A 17527-nucleotide genomic window follows, 5' to 3' on the forward strand; every position below is an offset into this window, starting at 1 on the left:
TATCATTAATCATTAGAAAATGAAACACATTTAAAAACAAAATGAGCTAACACTTTACCCCTAGTAGAATGAATATGCTAGAAACACTGCTAAACTTTTTAATTTTTTATGAGTGATAGAGAGCAGTAAAGAATATTGATCTCATGCTTATGAAGCAAATTTTTTCCAAATTGCAAATTGATGACTTTGTTGAATTTATCTGAAAACTTTAACTTTGGGGTAGAAATTTCATGGATAAAAAGAAACTAAGCTTTTGCATACCTGTGTCAAATGCCATGAGATGTCATTTAAGCCAGTAAGCAGAGTCAGCTAAAAATTTTAATGAATTACTAAAGGCCAAATATATATTGATAGGAAGTGTGAAGTCATTTGTGGCCACATATGTAGGGGAGGTCTGCAGCCACTAATATATCTTCTTCCATGAACCATATCAAAGACAGAGAAGAATATTTAGAATCCCAAGAAAATGTCCCTTATGACACTTGTCAGGGGGAGGGAGATATAAGCTACCATCAAAACCCAACCCAAACTCACTTCCCTTAATTTCCCTATAGGAACATAGTCTACAGGAGAAGAGCCACACAAATTTTGCTTAGGGAACCCATTAAATCTACAGAAAAGAAATGAGGGAAAAAACAAATTCCTACCTCTGAGGAAGGAGTAAGAATATGGATAAAGCAAGGCACTATAGCTGGAGCAAGGGCAGGGGCACTTGCTAAGGCCACACCACTCCAAGACTCAGGTCCACCCTGGCTAAGAATGAGGCTTAATCAGAACATCAGAGAACTTGCCCCTCCCTCACCTCTCACCACCATGCCAGGAAACATTTGGTAATTATAACAATGGGATGCATGATCTTTTGAATGTATTGCTGGATCTGGTTTGCCAATATTTTGTTGAGGATTTTAGTGTCTATGTTCATCTGTGATATTGGCCTGTAGTTTTCTTTCTTTGTTGTGTCTTTGTCTGGTTTGGGGATTAGGATGATGCTGGCTTTGTAAAAAGAGTTTGGGAATCTTACATCTTCTTGGATATTTTGGAATAGTCTGAGAAGAATAGGGGTTAGCTGTTCCTTAAATGTTTTGTAAAATATTCCTGTGAAACTATCAGGTCCAGGGCTCTTGTGTGCTGAGAGCTTTTTGATTACTGCTCCAATTTTACTAGCTGTTATTGGTCTGTCCAGGCCTTCTGCTTCTTCTTAATTGACTATATTGTAAGGCCACCGTAATCAAACAGTCTGGTACTGGCATAAGAATAGACACATAGACCGATAGAACAGAATAAAGAGCTCAGAGAAATAAACCCATGTCTCTATGGTCAATTAATATTCAACAAAGTGGGCAGGAGCATACAATGGAGTAAAAATAGCCTCTTCAACAAATGGTTTTGGGATATCTGCATAGCTACATGCCAAAAAATGAAACTCAACCACCAACTTATATTACACACAAAAGTAAACTCAAGATGGATAAAAGACTTAAATAAAGTTGTGACACCATAAAAGTCCTAGAAGAGAACATAGGCAGGAAAATTTCAGATATTCCAAGCAACAATATTTTCACCAATGTCCCCTAGAGCAAGAGACATAAAAGAATAAACAAATGGGACTATATCAAATTAAAAAGCTTCTGCATGGCTGAAGAAAACATCAGCAAAATGAAAAGGGAACCAATCCTATGGGAAGATAACATTTGCAAATGATACCTTGGACAAGGGTTTAACCTACAAAATATACAAAGAACACACAAGACTACACACCAGGAAGACAAACAATCCAATTTAAAAAATGGGCAAAGGACCTGAATAGACACTTCTCTGAGGAGGACATACAGAGAGTGCAGAGACATATGAAGGGATGCTCAGCATCACTCGCCATCAGGGAGATGCAAATTAAAACCACAATGAGATACCACTTTATACTGGTCAGAATGGCCATCATAAACAAATCAACAAGCAAGTGCTGGTGAGGTTATGGAGAAAAGGGAACCCTAGTACACTGTTGGTGCGAATGCATACTGGTGCAGCCACTGTGCGAAACAGTATGGAATTTCCTCAGAAAATTAAAAACAGAACTGTCTTTTGACCTGGCAATTCCACTGCTGGGATTATACCCTAAGAATCCTGAAACACTAATTCAAAGGAACTTTTGCACCCCAATGTTCATAGCAGCATTATTTACTATAGCCAAGTGCTGGAAACAACCTAAGTGCCCATCAGCAAATGAGTGGGGCAAAAAACTGTGGCACATATACACAATGGAATACTACACATCAGAAAGAAAGAAGGAACTCCTACCCTTCATAACAGCATGGATGGAACTGGAGAGCATTATACTAAGTGAAGTAATTCACGCGATGAAAGACAAATACCATATGGTCTCACCTATAAATGGAACTTAATCAACAAAACAAATAAGTGAGCAAAATAGAGCCAGAGACATGGAAATAAAGAACAAACTGACAGTGACCAGAGGGGAGGAGGTAAGGGGATAATGGTAGAAAGAAAGGGAAAGGGTTGTCAAGAAACATGTATAAGGGACCCATGGACAAAGACAATGGGGTAGGAGGAGGATTGAATGTAGGAGGTGGAAGTGGGTAGGGCAGAGGAGAGTAATGGGAGTAATGGGGGGACAACTGTAATTGAACAACAATAAAAAACAGTGAGATGCAGATGGAGAGTTATATTCTCTCTGGGGAGACAATATTGAGGGAAAAAAAGCCTTAGAAAACTGTCCACATCTTATAACTAGAGAAAATTGAAGCCTTGAAATAAATCACAAATCCAGCCCAACTCCTCAGTACATTAACAGAATTGTCTACCCTAAAAGCCTACCATAAAGTTAGGCATAACATATACAACTATCAAAAAGCATTTATCTCAGTATCTGCTGTTCTATTAAATATGTCCAGCTTTAAAAAAATTACAAAGTATATGAAAACGAAAAAAATAACTTTGAAAAGCAAAGCAATCATCAGAATCAGACTCAGATATGACATAGAAATTGGAAATATCAGACAAAGAATTTTAAACAACTTTGAATGAAAAGGTAGAGCACGTGTAAGATCAGGTAGATATATCCATGAAAGAAGTAGAAACTGTAAAAGTTAAATGGAAATTATAGAAATATATAACACAAGAACAGAGAAAAAACTGCCTTCAGTGAATTGACTCATTAGTACCCTTTACACAGTCAAGAAAGGGATCAGTGAACTCAGACGTAAGTTAATAAAAATTACCTGAAATATGAAGAGATAAAGAGAAAAAAGAAGTAGCATCCATAAGTTGTGGAACAATATCAAACAGTCTAGTACATGAATAATTAGAATCTTAGAAGGTAAAGAGAATGAATGGGGCCAAAATAATGAAATATAATAATAATGGCAGAGAATTTTCCAAAATCACACAATTAAGAAGCTCAGAAAAGCATGAGTTTGTGAGAGGTTGGAGGGATCACTTATGCATATCATATTCAAATTGCTAAAACCAAAAATAAACAGAAAATCTTACAATTAGGGAAAGAATTTCTCTGTTAACTACAGAGAAATGGTAGAATTACAGTAGACTTCTCATTAGATAGTATGCAAGAAGGTACACAATAGACTGATATATTTCAAGTACTAAAAGAAAATCTGTCAATCTAGAATTCCATACCCAGTAAAATATCATCTACAAATTAAGGAGAAATAGCCCTGGTTAGTTGGCTCAGTTGGTAGGGGCATCAGTCCATGCACCAAAAGGTTTCAGGTTCAATCCTCAGTCAGGGCACATACTTAGGTTGCTGTTTTGATACCCAGTCAGGGTTTGTCCAGGAGGCAACCAGTTTATGTTTCCCTCTCACATTGATGTTTGTCCCTCACCCTCTCCTTCTCTCTCTAAAACCAGCAAAAAAAAAAAAAACATATTGGGTGAGGACTAAAAAATTTTTTAATTAAGAAGAAATAATTTTTCTTAAACAAAAAATGAAATTTATTGCTAGCAGACTATTTAGAAAAGACTATTTTATTCAACCAAAATGAATATAAAAATTTAGATTTACACAATATATGAAGAACATTGGAAGGGGAATAAATTAAGGTAAATTAAACTTTTTTTAAGTTTAACTGCTCTAAAGATCACTGGAGCTAAAGATGGTAACAGTGTACTGTGTTATAGCATATGTAGAAGTTAAAATGTATGACACAAAATGATAAAGGATGAGAGACAGAAATTGGCTTCTTGCTACATGTGAGGTGGTGTAATATTATTTGAACACAAACTTAGAAATATACTGTATATATGTATGCAAAGATGTACACATACACACATATAGTAGAATTCCTAGGACAACTGCAAATTTTTATAAACATACAAATAATAAGTCAATAGAAGAGATAACATAGAATCATGAAAAAACTTAACTAAGCCCAGGAAAGGCAAAACATAAAGAGAATTAAAGAACAAATGGAGGTAATAAAATGACTAGCTAGAGGGTAGATTTTAATCAAATCATATCAATTAGCACTTTAAATATATATTTAGGAAGGAAGATATATATATATATATATCTTTAGTGTATATATACACACACATATATATATAACTTCAGAGTCTATTAAAAATGGAATGTTTCTTGATGACTACCAACATTTATTCTTGTAGCAGATATTGTTTCTTCATAGGATTGCTTTTTAATGGGGCCCTGTGTGATAGATATTAACTGTTATTTTAGAATATCTTTTCACTTTTGATTGTTTATTTGATCATAGGAAATCTGATAACTTTTTTTTGTAGTATTTGATAGGGCACTGCCTCATTTATTAAAAATGGATGACTTCCCAAAGTGCAGCATGTTTTTCCTTCTTGGCTAGCTTCCAGTGTGGAAAAATAAGTGCTCATAATTATCTGAAGAAAAGTGTTTGCATATTACTTCTTAAGTGTGTAATTATCTCTTATATTTTGGGAAGCATTTTATGTGTAGGCCTACAGCATACTGTATGTTTTCTTTAAAAGGCAAAGTAGCTAAAAATGAATGTGTGGAAAATGTGACAGTCATACCATGCTAGCTGTGTTTGTTACTATGCCACTCTATGATTTAAAAGTCACTAATGCAAAAGGAAAGTGCATGGTATTTGCTGTGTGATTCTAATTGGCACAATTTGCTGATATAGTCCTTGACGCCAGGATTCTGTTGTTCACATATCTGATTTAATATAATTAAATGGCAGGCATTTTTTTCCTTGCAATTTTGGAACATCAGAACAAACAGAAAGAAAGACTATGCCCATGAATATTAATTAATAGCAGTTCTCGCTAAATATAAATTGCCTTCCTCAAAGGCAACTATGATGAAGACAGTATTAAAAATGAATGCCTAAAAATTCCGTTTTATAGAATAGAATTGTATTAAGATTTTCTCTGGTTCTCTCCTTCAGCCTTAGAGTACATAGCAGCTTGAGTTTTGGAAATGGTATTAAACCAAACTCTCATTCCTCACCAAACTCTAATCATAAGAATCAATATCCATGCCGACTTTGAATGATAGGAAACTGCTCCAGGAAGCACTTGAAATCTGAGCTCTGAGGCCGAGTCACATCTATCCCTCTCCATACCTATTGCTGTCTTTTCCTCTCTTTCCCTTTATCCCACTTAACTTTTTCACCCCATTCATTGATGACAAGACTCCCCAGTACAACCCTAATTTACTCATTCATCCATCCATTCATCCATTCATCAAAGATTTATTGAGCATCTACTAGGTGTCAAAAAACTTCTTCAGGTACTGGTAATAAAATATTAACTAAGATATTCCATGCTTTCAGGAAGTTTATAGTCTAGTAGGGAGAAGTCGATCAACTATAACAACACAGTGACAAGTACCATAGTGCGGTGCTATAAGAAAGCTTAAATGCTTAGAGAAATCTTCCATTTAGAGACTGAATTTTGTGATGAGACTTAAAGATGAGTAGGAACTATGGAAATGTAGCAGAGAAGGAGAGCATTTCCAGTGGAGAACTACAAGTGCAAAAAGGTGCTGTTGCCCCTGAGGCAGGAGATCAGAGTGAGGAAACTCCGGAGGCGCCCCACAGCTAAGACAGAGGACATTGATAGAGGACAGAGAGACCCTGTTCTAAGACCAGGTATACAGCGCCTCTCCCCCACCCTCCGGCCCCCTGCTTTCTGGAAAAGCTCTGAATCATGGTAAATCATGACTACACCTGTGCAGAAGGAAAATCATGGGAGACCGCATGCACAGTAACTTAAAAGTGATATAACTAATTGTACATGCACAATAAAAGCCCACCAAAACTAGCCAAGAAATATCCACCCTATGATAATATGTTGACCCTCCAGCCACTGAGGGTCTAGTTCTGCTTGGAGTAGGCCCACTCCCTTGTGCTGTGGAGTGTACAATCACTTAATAATTATGCTCTCTCTCTTTCTGTTATAAACTCTCTGAATGTACAGTTCAATTATTGTTCATGATCATTAAGAACGTGGTTATCTGTGCCCACCTACTGTATATGACAGGTTTACTTAATGAACTTATAAAAAGGATATGAAAATTAATAGTCATGGAAAGTAATAATATTCCCTCATCATCCCCCAAAACATCTAGGAACTGTCTATCTAGATACTTGTATAAACCCATCTAGAGCCTGTGTCTTGAGAATTGGTTTCTTCCTAGTAAAATTATTTACATATTGTTTGCATAGTGATACCTACCTTTTCTTGTTATAAGATTTTGTATGTTTCCTTATATAATAAGAAATGTACTCTTATTTGACTTGGCAATCTGGAAGCCAAGAACTATATTTAAATCAAAATCACAGTGCCTTGTCATATGTTCATTCTTGTTATAATATTTTTTTGTCAACCACATTTTTTGAAGAATATTTTTGACCTCTCTAACTTCATTTATAATAATCTGCTACTTTGTTTCTCACCTAAGATATATATATATATATATATATATATATATATAGAGAGAGAGAGAGAGAGAGAGAGAGAGAGAGAGAGAGAGAGAGAGAGAGAGAGAGGCCATATATATATATATATATATATAGAGAGAGAGAGAGAGAGAGAGAGAGAGAGAGAGGTCTAGAGAGAGAGAGAGAGAGAGAGAACTTATTTCTATAGTAAATTCTTTAAGATATTTTCATATGGGCCTTGAGACAATGTTAGTGGGAATTTAAATTACTTAAATACTTAAAATAAAATGAATATTCTAATTACCCATTGCTTGTTTTAAAAAATTACAAAGATGGCTTGCAAGCAACAATGTAACATTCATAAAATACTTAAAGTCATTATTTTTATCAAAAAGAAAAACCCAGCAACACTTGAACTGATACTCTTTATTTAAAAATCAGCATTATTACTGCTGCTGCTAAAACTTGCATAAAGAAAGGTCATATATATATATATATATGACTCAGAATTACCTGTGTTTCTACAGTTGAATTTATTTCCATCTACATATTTATATTATTAATGCATATAATAAAAGAGTTTTCTCTGTCAAGCTACATTTCATAATATACTTTCATTTCCAAAAGTAATAGTAGAAATATTCAAAATAAATTTTAAAATGTGTTTGAGTTCTGACAATTCATTTCCCAGTTTTTATTATTCAAAAGATAATTTTAAATATTTTAAAACTTGGGGGATTTAAAGGAGTGTCCTTAAATGAAGAATCAGTCTGTGCTATCTCTTTTGGAGAATAAAATGTTCTCAGCGATCACAATGGAACAAAACGCTCCCTGGAAGACTGCAATTACAGGACAAACAGTACACTCATCGTTGCCTGCTGCCACAAATAAACTGAAGCCCCAAATGGCATACATAATTCAAATTACAGTAAAGCTGTAATTTTCAAAATCAGAGTCTAAGAGAAGAAAGGATGATACTTATCTTAAAAAGAATAGATGTAGTATTTTGTTGTAAATGCTGAGAAAAAATACAGCTAGTGTCGTGTTGAAGAAGCAGGATAGGAATGAAGACCCTTGTTATATTTGACTCCGTTCTTGTCATACACTCACCGGTAACCATTCATCTTCCTCTTTTTTTTCCTTTACTCTTTTCCTGTACTATCTCTACCTTCTCTCATTTTTGCCTTCTCTGCTTCTTCCTGCCTTTGTTCCCTGTGTATGTATGTTGGGCTTAACATACAAAAAATAATAATTGGTCAATGCCTTATGACTTCACATTTTGAAATCACATTTCGTATAGATTCTCAGCACGTCTACTTGATATTTTTCCTGCATTAAGTGAGGGTCAGACCCTTTCAGGTTTCAGAATTTTCTAACCACGCTCATATCTAAAACTTAACAGGCAGACACAAATCAACTCTACTTAATACCAGAAATAAATACAGAGGCTTATTACTTTCAAAAGAAAGTTAGAGCAGTATACATTTTCCCTTATTGTGTTTATTCATTTTTCATTGCAAAAATAATTTGCAATGATTTGTTATTTTATCAAATCCTCACTAGGAAAAAAGTAAGAAATACTGTATTTTATTCCATAGTATTTGCCTTATTTACATATTTTCTTATCAATTTTCAAAGTTCCAGTTTGCAATACATTCTGTTTTGTTTTATTGACATATTTTCTTTATCCTGATATCATAAAAAATACACTAGAAAATATGTTCAGTTGAAATGGAAGCCTGTGATCTCTCTGATGGTTGAAGAGAAAATTTATATGCAAACATTCTTTCCCATGCAATGTCTCAAATATATTATCGGCAATTTTACTGATCAACAGCCAAAGTTTTATAAAGCCACATGCTGTTAATTTTTAAGCACTGGATGATGGAACAGTAATAATGTGAAAAAGAAAGAGCTTGTTAGTTGTTAACAGAGCACTGGGCAGCTCAGAGTTTGCCATCCTACAATTTAACTAGGGCTGCTCCTCACGCTCTTCAAAACCGCTGCACAATAAATAATAAAAGATTAAAACCTTAAACCTGGAAAACTTAGAGAAAAATATTAGAAAATTTTATTTGAGATTATAAAAATCCTCAAGTGATTTACTTTAAGAGACACCTTCATTGCTTCCATGTGCAAGGACTGACAATGGCCTGGGTTAAGAGTGGCGAGAGTGCTGCTTGGAAAACACGGCGGTAGGTGATAAAGCAGGCTGGCTCTCCACGTGACTCTCTCACTGCCACCGCGGATCTCTTTACCATTCGTTACTAGAAGATGATAGTCCAGATACATAAATATGGACTGTTTATCTGGACTGCTTATCTGGACTGTTATAACCCCATTTTCTATTTCCTGGACAAGTCTCTTTGTTCTAAGCAGCTCAGTTTCTGGTCAGCATGACTGCAATGAGTTTTGTGTCCTGAGCTTACACAAAATATAAGAAGATTCTAATTACAGGACCAGCTTTTAAAATATTGACATTTGTTGAGACAAGGTTTCATAATCACTTTGGCTCGGTTTATACTGTGTCTGGGTTCTACAGAGGACTCTTTTAATTAGGATGTCCTGTCTTTAGTAATTTGATGCTCATTTCTTACCCTTTCTTCTGATAGTAATGCATCTTCCACAGTTGCTCAGATGACTATGGAACCGAGGTTGGGTGTGCCTTTTCTTGCCATGGCTTCACCAGGAGACAAAGCTGAAGGCGGAGTTTCAATTCGGTCACTGTTTTCCATGAAATAGAAAAAACTAAATAAGCTAAAATGATTATATTATAGTCTGGAAAATCTATGAAACCAGCAGTTTCACATATTCTTTACAAAACCAAGGTGTTTACTAAATATTCTGTGTATTTTTCACTTGATTTTGCAACAAGTATAAGGAAATGAGAAGAATGAGGCGGAGAAATGGAACACTGTCTCTCTCCCAGGACTCGACACGGCTCCTCCCTTGTCATCAGGCTACAGAATGTAATGTTATTTCAAAATGCCTTGAATTGTTTGAAAACTGCTAATGAACAGTGTCCTCACAAGAGCTAAAACTATTGGTTTCAGAACCTATAAAACAATGACATGCTGGAGTGTAAGTAATATTCCAGGTTCAGACACCTCGGCCTTCAGGAAACTTATTTCTACCTCTTACCAGTCCTGTGATCTTAATCTCAATGAGCCTCAGTTTGCTCCTTTCAAATGAAGTTATTATAGAATTTAGATCATAAAATTTGATAAAAATTAAAAATAAAGCACTACTGTGTGGCTGTTACACAATAATTTTTAATACTATCACAGGTTACTGAGATTGTAAAATTTATTTTGCAATCACCAAATTGTTAATTGTATGTTTATTATGGACAAGATCCCAAACAATTTAATGCTGTGGGGAAGAAAAAGTAAAGTTAATACATAGGATCTTCCTACAGATAGCAGAAGATAGCAGGAATAGGGTTAGTAATAGAGATAAAGGCAGAGATAGCGGCATGTAGTCCTTCAGGAATTTACTTTTGCATGTAATGTTATTATGAGGCTAGCTATAGCCAGAGCCATTCATTTATTTACCTGTTCTTATGTCACTGTCACATTGTTCTGTTTGCTATTTTACAATGTTTTATTAACTGATAAGGTAAGTTACTCCTTAATATTCTTTTCCAAAGTTTCTTGGCAATTACATTCTTATATTTATATACAGATTTTTAAAATTATTTTGATCAGGTAAAACAAGATACTTTGGAATTCTGATTTCAATTTTATTGAATATTTATATATTGGGATTGTTTTATACCCTATAAAACTTTTTTTCACTTAGAAACATGGCATGTTTTCCTGAATTTTCAACATTTTTACATTCAAATTTCACCTCTTACTTGTTATTTAATATTGAACCTGTTACACTTTTTCTCTAAACATCAATTTTCTCAACTAAATTTGGTCTAAAATAGCTTCTCACAGAATTATTAAGAACTCTAAGAAATAGTTTTGGATGAAAAATTGATGCCTAGTACAGTAGGCTTGCACCTTCTGTTCAATCTTAACCCCATTTCTGGTAAGAGAGAAGTGAGGGAATGACTATAGAAAGAGTGATTTAAATATTTAGGAGACACTTTTTACCCCATTAATAGTATTCATTAGTACCCTATTAATGTGCTACTCACAAGTCGTACTACTTGGATCAATCTTTGAAATGTCACTGTATTATTATAGTTCTTAGAAATAATCTCTAACCTCTGTAGAAAATGAAGTGGTACTTGGAAGTGATTGTGACCGCTGAGAAAGTTCTCTGTTTTTGAGGATGACTGATATCTACAGGCTGCATAACTTGTAGGAATGAGGCTTCCAAGTTCCTAAAGAAATAACAACAGCATCAAAATTCTTTTTCTCTTGAACTTTAACAAAATAGGCTGGGTCATATTATCATTCCAGGGTTTAACTTTCCTCTTACCTCTTCCTTAAGGTTATTTACTCCCTTTGCCCTCCCCTTAAGCTGAGCTTGTGGCGGTTTTGTGGTCTTCACTTTCTGCTTTGGGTCTGGCCCAAGCAACTTTACACATTTCAAACATCCAGCCTATGTCAACCCAGAGGGCAGTACTGTCCTTTCAGCCAGACCTGTCCTTTTCTCCACTGGCTACTGTCTCATCCTGTTTCTTAGCTGCCCACTATAGTCCCATTATCAAGAAGGATGATGCTAAATGAACTTTGTAACTGGGGAATTTGTCACCATAATTCTTAATTATTAAATAATATAGCAAATTAGACTTATAGCCAGTATATGCCCAGCATAGTAATAAATATTACACATATCTTTAAAAATATTTTTAAAGAAATTATGTAATGAATTATTCCCATTGTTGAAATGGAAAAAAAAAATCAAACTCAGAAAGGTTCAATCTTGCTTAAGTTCATAAAGCTAGGATATATTTGACTTAAGATTGTTCATCAAAGTGTTGCTACATTTCAGTTAAATTATTAGGCATATGCTCATTGATTTAGATAAGGATATTTAGTGAGAATTTAGCATAATGAAAACTGAGAGGAGGTGGAATAATCAAATGTCCACTTGTTGATATTTAGTTTTATTTCAGCTGTTTCTTTATATACTTCCTTCTCAAGAACTACATCACACCACATCATTAACTCCTTTACTTACACATTAATTAATAGTTGGGATAAAGATTTGAAATTACAAAAAGGGATTAATTCCTAATCTTGGAAAAGCACCCATTTTTGGAGAGCAAGCTTGCTTTATGAAAATGTTTGGGGGGTATTTTAATAATTACTGGACTTTATCTTCATTTCCTATTTAAGGAACTCACAAATTAGAAAGATATTTTCAGTACTGCATTATTGCTCTGTTTCTAGTATATTTAATCTCTAGTTTACACACGTAGATCTGATACTGCCTCTTTAAATATATGGCTGCAATTCACTTAGAAATGTTTATCTGTTTATGAAGGTGTTTATCTATCAGTCAGTCAGCTAGTATTTATTGAGGTCCCACAAAGTATGGGCAGTTTGTGAACACAAAGTTTGTAGATTATTTAATTTTGAAAAATGGCACTTGTAAACCCTGGCAGACTAACTCTATAACAAAGATAATATTGTTTTCCCACCCTATTCTGTGTAAATGCTGTTGTAACTGAGTCTTTTGGCCCCTGATATGCCAATCACATGCACTTGTTATGACTCCTATGAGAGTGACCCAAACCATGATTGAGTTTTTGTTCTTAATACTCCTGATGCTTTGGTTTCATAACAGGATCACTCCTGTGACTAGATTTGTGTTGTGCATTCACAGATTGATCGCTGCAGACATGCACACTCTGGATATCAGAATGACAATAAGACATAGCTTAGAAATAGCTATCTGTGGTTTTTTATAGCTGTGGCATTGGAGTAATTATTTAGCTTCACAGATTTTGGAGTGTTCTTGTGGCACAATGTGAAAAGTAATCATTATATTTACATTAACAATAACTCAAAATTTGTTAATTACTTACTATAGTCCATTATTTTTGCTAAGAGTTTCAATAGATTGTTTTATTTAAAAGATTTTTATGATAAACTTCAATTGCAACACCACCGTCATTTCCATACTTCATCCCAACTACACGCCCAACTTAAGACATTTCAATGGCTGCTCACTGCTTTAGAATAAAAACTAAAAGTCTTTACACAGCCTCTGTTTCTATATCTCTGATGTTCTTTGCCCCTGCTCCCCTTCACTCTCTGTGCATCAATTACACCAGGCTTGTTTGCTTGCTTTTTTTTTTTTCAATTCCTTGAACACATCATGATGTTTCTCCTCCCACAGAAGATACACTACAAGGAATATTTGCAACATATACAACAAAAGCTCCACATTAATAGACAGAAGCAGCTCCTTAAGTCCATTGGGAAAAAATATTATCTAAGTAGAAAAAAAGGCAGATTACTACAAAGAGGTAATTTAAAAAGGAAACAAATGGAAATAAATGTTAAAATGTGCAATTTCACTAGTTTTTAAGGATATGGAAATGAAAATGGGAACATTGAAATGGATATTTGCCTGTAGACGATTCCTAACATTGACAGACACAGACAGGGCAAGAAAACTGTAATATCTTTCTCACCCACTTTTAGATATATAGAGAAAGATATCAGCAATGTGTCTTCCAGCATTAATTATGCATTATGAAGAAGATCTACACCACTCACCTAAGTATAATTTGCAAGGGCACAAGAAAGAAACTGCAGATAAAAGAATATTGATAATATTGCTTCAGAGTATAGTTGACATCACAGAGAAACTATATAAAATCAGAACAACTCCAGTATTCCACATTTTTTATGGCACTGGTGAAATATATAAAGCTATATTTGCAATAAAGGTAGAAAGGAGCAAGTGTCACAACAGTGTTTCCATCAAAACACTTGAGGAATCCTGCCCTCCAAAGAAAAATATCAGCTTGAATGCCATGTGTTCATCACTTAAAAACAAGAGTATACGATGCATTTGATGAGTTGATATGCCACTTGCAACTGCTTGTCAAAAACCCAAATATGCACAGCTTGTAAATAGCATCATTCAAACTAGAACTGTAGAAAAGATTTAAATATAAATGGTGAGGGAACACATACAACTATTGTACAAATCAATATTAACTCTGCTAAATCATTTTTTATACTTTTACTTTGAAATAGTTACAAATTTACAAAAAGATGCAAAAAGAGTAGAGAGGTCCTGTGTGTCATTCACCCAGGTTCTCCCAATGACCACATCTTATATAACTATCATGATTGAAAACTTGACATTGATGCAACATGTCTGTGCCATTTTATTACATGTGCCACTTGGAATATGTGTATTTACATGTGTAGATTTCTACCACTACCATGACATTCAAGATACAAAGCAATTACATCACCACAAAGATGTCATGCTACCCTTTATAGTCACACACCTTTCCATCTTCTCTCCCACCCCAATGCTTAGCAATGCACCATGACCACTCCTTCTCTATAATTTTGTCACTTTGATCTACTAAGTCACATTTATCTTTAATTTTGTGTGCATTTGTAAATGTAAACATATTTTTTAGGATTGTTTCGTTATTTATTCATGTTCCTTTCTAAAAAATTATTTCATTCTTGTTCAATTACAGTTGTCTGCATTTTCACCCCACCTCCCTCCAACCCTAGCCAAACCCTCCTCCCCCCTTTATTTTATCCTCCCCCTTGGTTTTGTCCATGTGTCCTTTATAGTAGTTCCTGAAAACCCTCCCCCCATTATCCCCTCTCACCTCCCCCCTGGTTACTATCACATTGTTCTTACTTTCAGTGTCTCTAGTTATATTTTTCTTGCTTTTTTATTTTGTTGGTGGGATCATGTGGTATTTGTTCCTCACACCCTGGCTTATTTCACTTAGGATAATGCTCTCCAGTTCCATCCATGCTGTCTCAAAGGGTAGGAGCTCCTTCTTTCTCTCTGCTGCATAATATTCCATTGTGTAAATGTACTATAGTTTTTTGACCCACTCATTTGCTGATGGACACTTAGGTTGTTTCTAGCACTTGGCTATTGTAAATCGTGCTGCTATGAACATTGGAGTGCACAGGTTCTTTTGGATTGGTGTTTCAGGATTCTTAGGGTATAATCCCAGCAGTGGAATTGCTGGGTCAAAAGACAGATCCATTTTTAGTTTTCTGAGGAAATTCTATACTGTTTTTCACAGTGGCTGCACCAGTCTGCATTCCCACCAACAGTGCACTAGATTTCTCTTTTCTCCACATCCTCTCCAACACTTGTTTCTTGATTTGTTTATGATGGTCATTCTGACCAGTGTGAGGTGGTATCTCATTGTGGTTTTAATTTTCATCTCTCTGATGACTAATGATACTGAACATCTTTTCATATGTCTCTGGGCCCTCTGTTTGTCCTCCTTGGGGAAGTGTCTGTTCACGTCTTTTGCCCATTTTTAATTGGGCTTTTTTGTCTTCCTAGAATGGAGTCATGTGAGTTCTTTATATATTTTGGAGATCAAACCCTTGTCCAAGGTATCATTGGCAAATATATTTCCCATATAGTTGGTTCTCTTTTCAGTACCTATAAATATTTTAAATAATAACACTTTAAAAATATTTCTGAAATAAACTTCACAGCTTTCAAACCTTGTCAAGGTGACAATGTTAAGCAAATTTGCCTGTGGCTTGACTAATTTTGGTAATTCTAACCCAATGAGCTCATTCAAAATAACAGATGAAAATGTTGACAAGTAACAATTGCAGCACTAACTAGTATACATCCTCTTAATTTGTAAACATACCTCATATCAACTAATATCATTTTTATAATGAATGGAATCTATTATATACCTCATCTACTAATCCACTTCCTCCAAAGACCACCATTCATACATACAAATAAAATAGTTAGCAACTACTATGTAATTAATAATGCATTAATATGTGCAAAGAAATATATAGCATTGAAGAACATAAAATAGAGATGAAGACTTAAGTTATTTTAAAACATTCTAATGTTGCCTTTTATTTTTCTAGTCTCATTCATTGAGCACAAAGTGGCTACTGCCTAATTATTACATTTCTGTTTATTTTAAATACTACAATGCCATAGTTTTTAGATCTTAGTCAAAGAATGCCATTAATATAAGCAGAGGTCTCCACTAACATCTATTCATTAACTAAAGCTTAGAATATTTCACTTTTGGACTAGAGTTCTATTCCAATTACCATTGGATTTGTAGTTCAATTAAAGCTTGATAGGGTGATCCAAGGATACATTCAATCACCCAACACAGAAAGCTCAACTAATTTTTGCACATTCAGTACCAGATAACCCAGATTTTCTCCATGTTAACAGATATTTGGGCATGAGAGAAAACTGTATCAGTCTGTGTTGGCCATATTAGTGTATAGTAACCAGTGCCAGGGTTTCATTTTTTGTATAAAGAAGTAAATAACTATGAAACAAACAAGCCACTCAGAGTAGAGTCAATATTTTGCTTTTATAAGTGAAAAATTATGTAGTGACATGACATATATGTTTCTTTTATTCTATATTTTATGAGCATGTTTATAAAATAAGTTAACATATATTGTAGTGATATTATTTGAAATAGAATAACCAGTTAAGATAATAGTATTATAAAATATTGATGTATGTTCAGTTGTTATTATTTCTTCTGTCTTTCTTTTGTGGCTTGTATCTTTTCTTCAAAAGATAATTTCTACAAGACTATACTTTCAGGATCATTTCTATAATTTGTTACTAGAGAAGTTTCTCTGAACATGAAGATAATCTCTACAAAATTGGGATTGAGAGTAGGTGATTTAGGTAGGACCTTGTTTAATATTCAGTTCTAACATTTATCACTTTGGTAGCCTTGAACAATATTCTCATTTGTAAAATATAATATTGTTATGTCTGTTTTAGGGTGGTTAGAAGAGTAAATTAGATTTACTTTATGGATACTTAGCAAAATACCTGGCATAAAATAAGAGTTCAATCAATGTTGGTAGTTCTTAATTTAATTAGTATTATATTTAACACACATATATAAAGGAAATTTTAAATTTATTAGTATGTAATCTCCATTAATATCCACAGTTATCTGTTTAGAACTTCCATAATATTAAAGATAACAATGAATAACTTAGTTCACCTGTAATTAAAGATAATGGCCAAATAAAGGCATCTCACCCCACTCTTCTTAAAGCCAACTAAAAACAACAAAAAAAATGGAAATCAGAGGAGAAAACTCCATCTACAATAAAAATAGGGAGGCACAGCAAATCCACAGTCTATGACTGAGAACTGCCAAAACCAATGGAATTTGTACCAAATCAAGAAAGCTTTCTGAGAAGATATCAACACCTTTTAATTTTCACATCATGCAGTCTCCCTATAATCAGCAGGGCCAGAAGGACTCAACGAATGACTTTGCTTGTAATAAAAATGTCTGAAGGGAGTGAAGAGTGTGAGAGTGTTATCATTGCCCTTTCATACTGTTATGCATTGAATTCATGTTGAAGTTCTAACTCCCAATTAAACTCTATTTGGAGATAGGACCTTTACAGAGGTAATTCAGGTTAAGTGAGGTCATAATGGTGGGGCCCTAAGACTAGTGT

At 34.4% G+C, this 17527-nt stretch overlaps 1 pseudogene; it reads left to right on the forward strand.

Moving 5' to 3' along the window:
- Positions 1–16630: 16630 nt before the first annotated feature.
- LOC123831366 lies at positions 16631–16725 on the forward strand (annotated as a pseudogene).
- The last annotated feature ends 802 nt before the right edge of the window (positions 16726–17527 follow it).

The sequence above is a fragment of the Phyllostomus hastatus genome, unplaced genomic scaffold, assembly GCF_019186645.2.
Source record: "Phyllostomus hastatus isolate PE091 unplaced genomic scaffold, TTU_PhHast_1.1 phas_scaffold_1674, whole genome shotgun sequence".
In the NCBI taxonomy this organism is placed as follows: domain Eukaryota; kingdom Metazoa; phylum Chordata; class Mammalia; order Chiroptera; family Phyllostomidae; genus Phyllostomus; species Phyllostomus hastatus.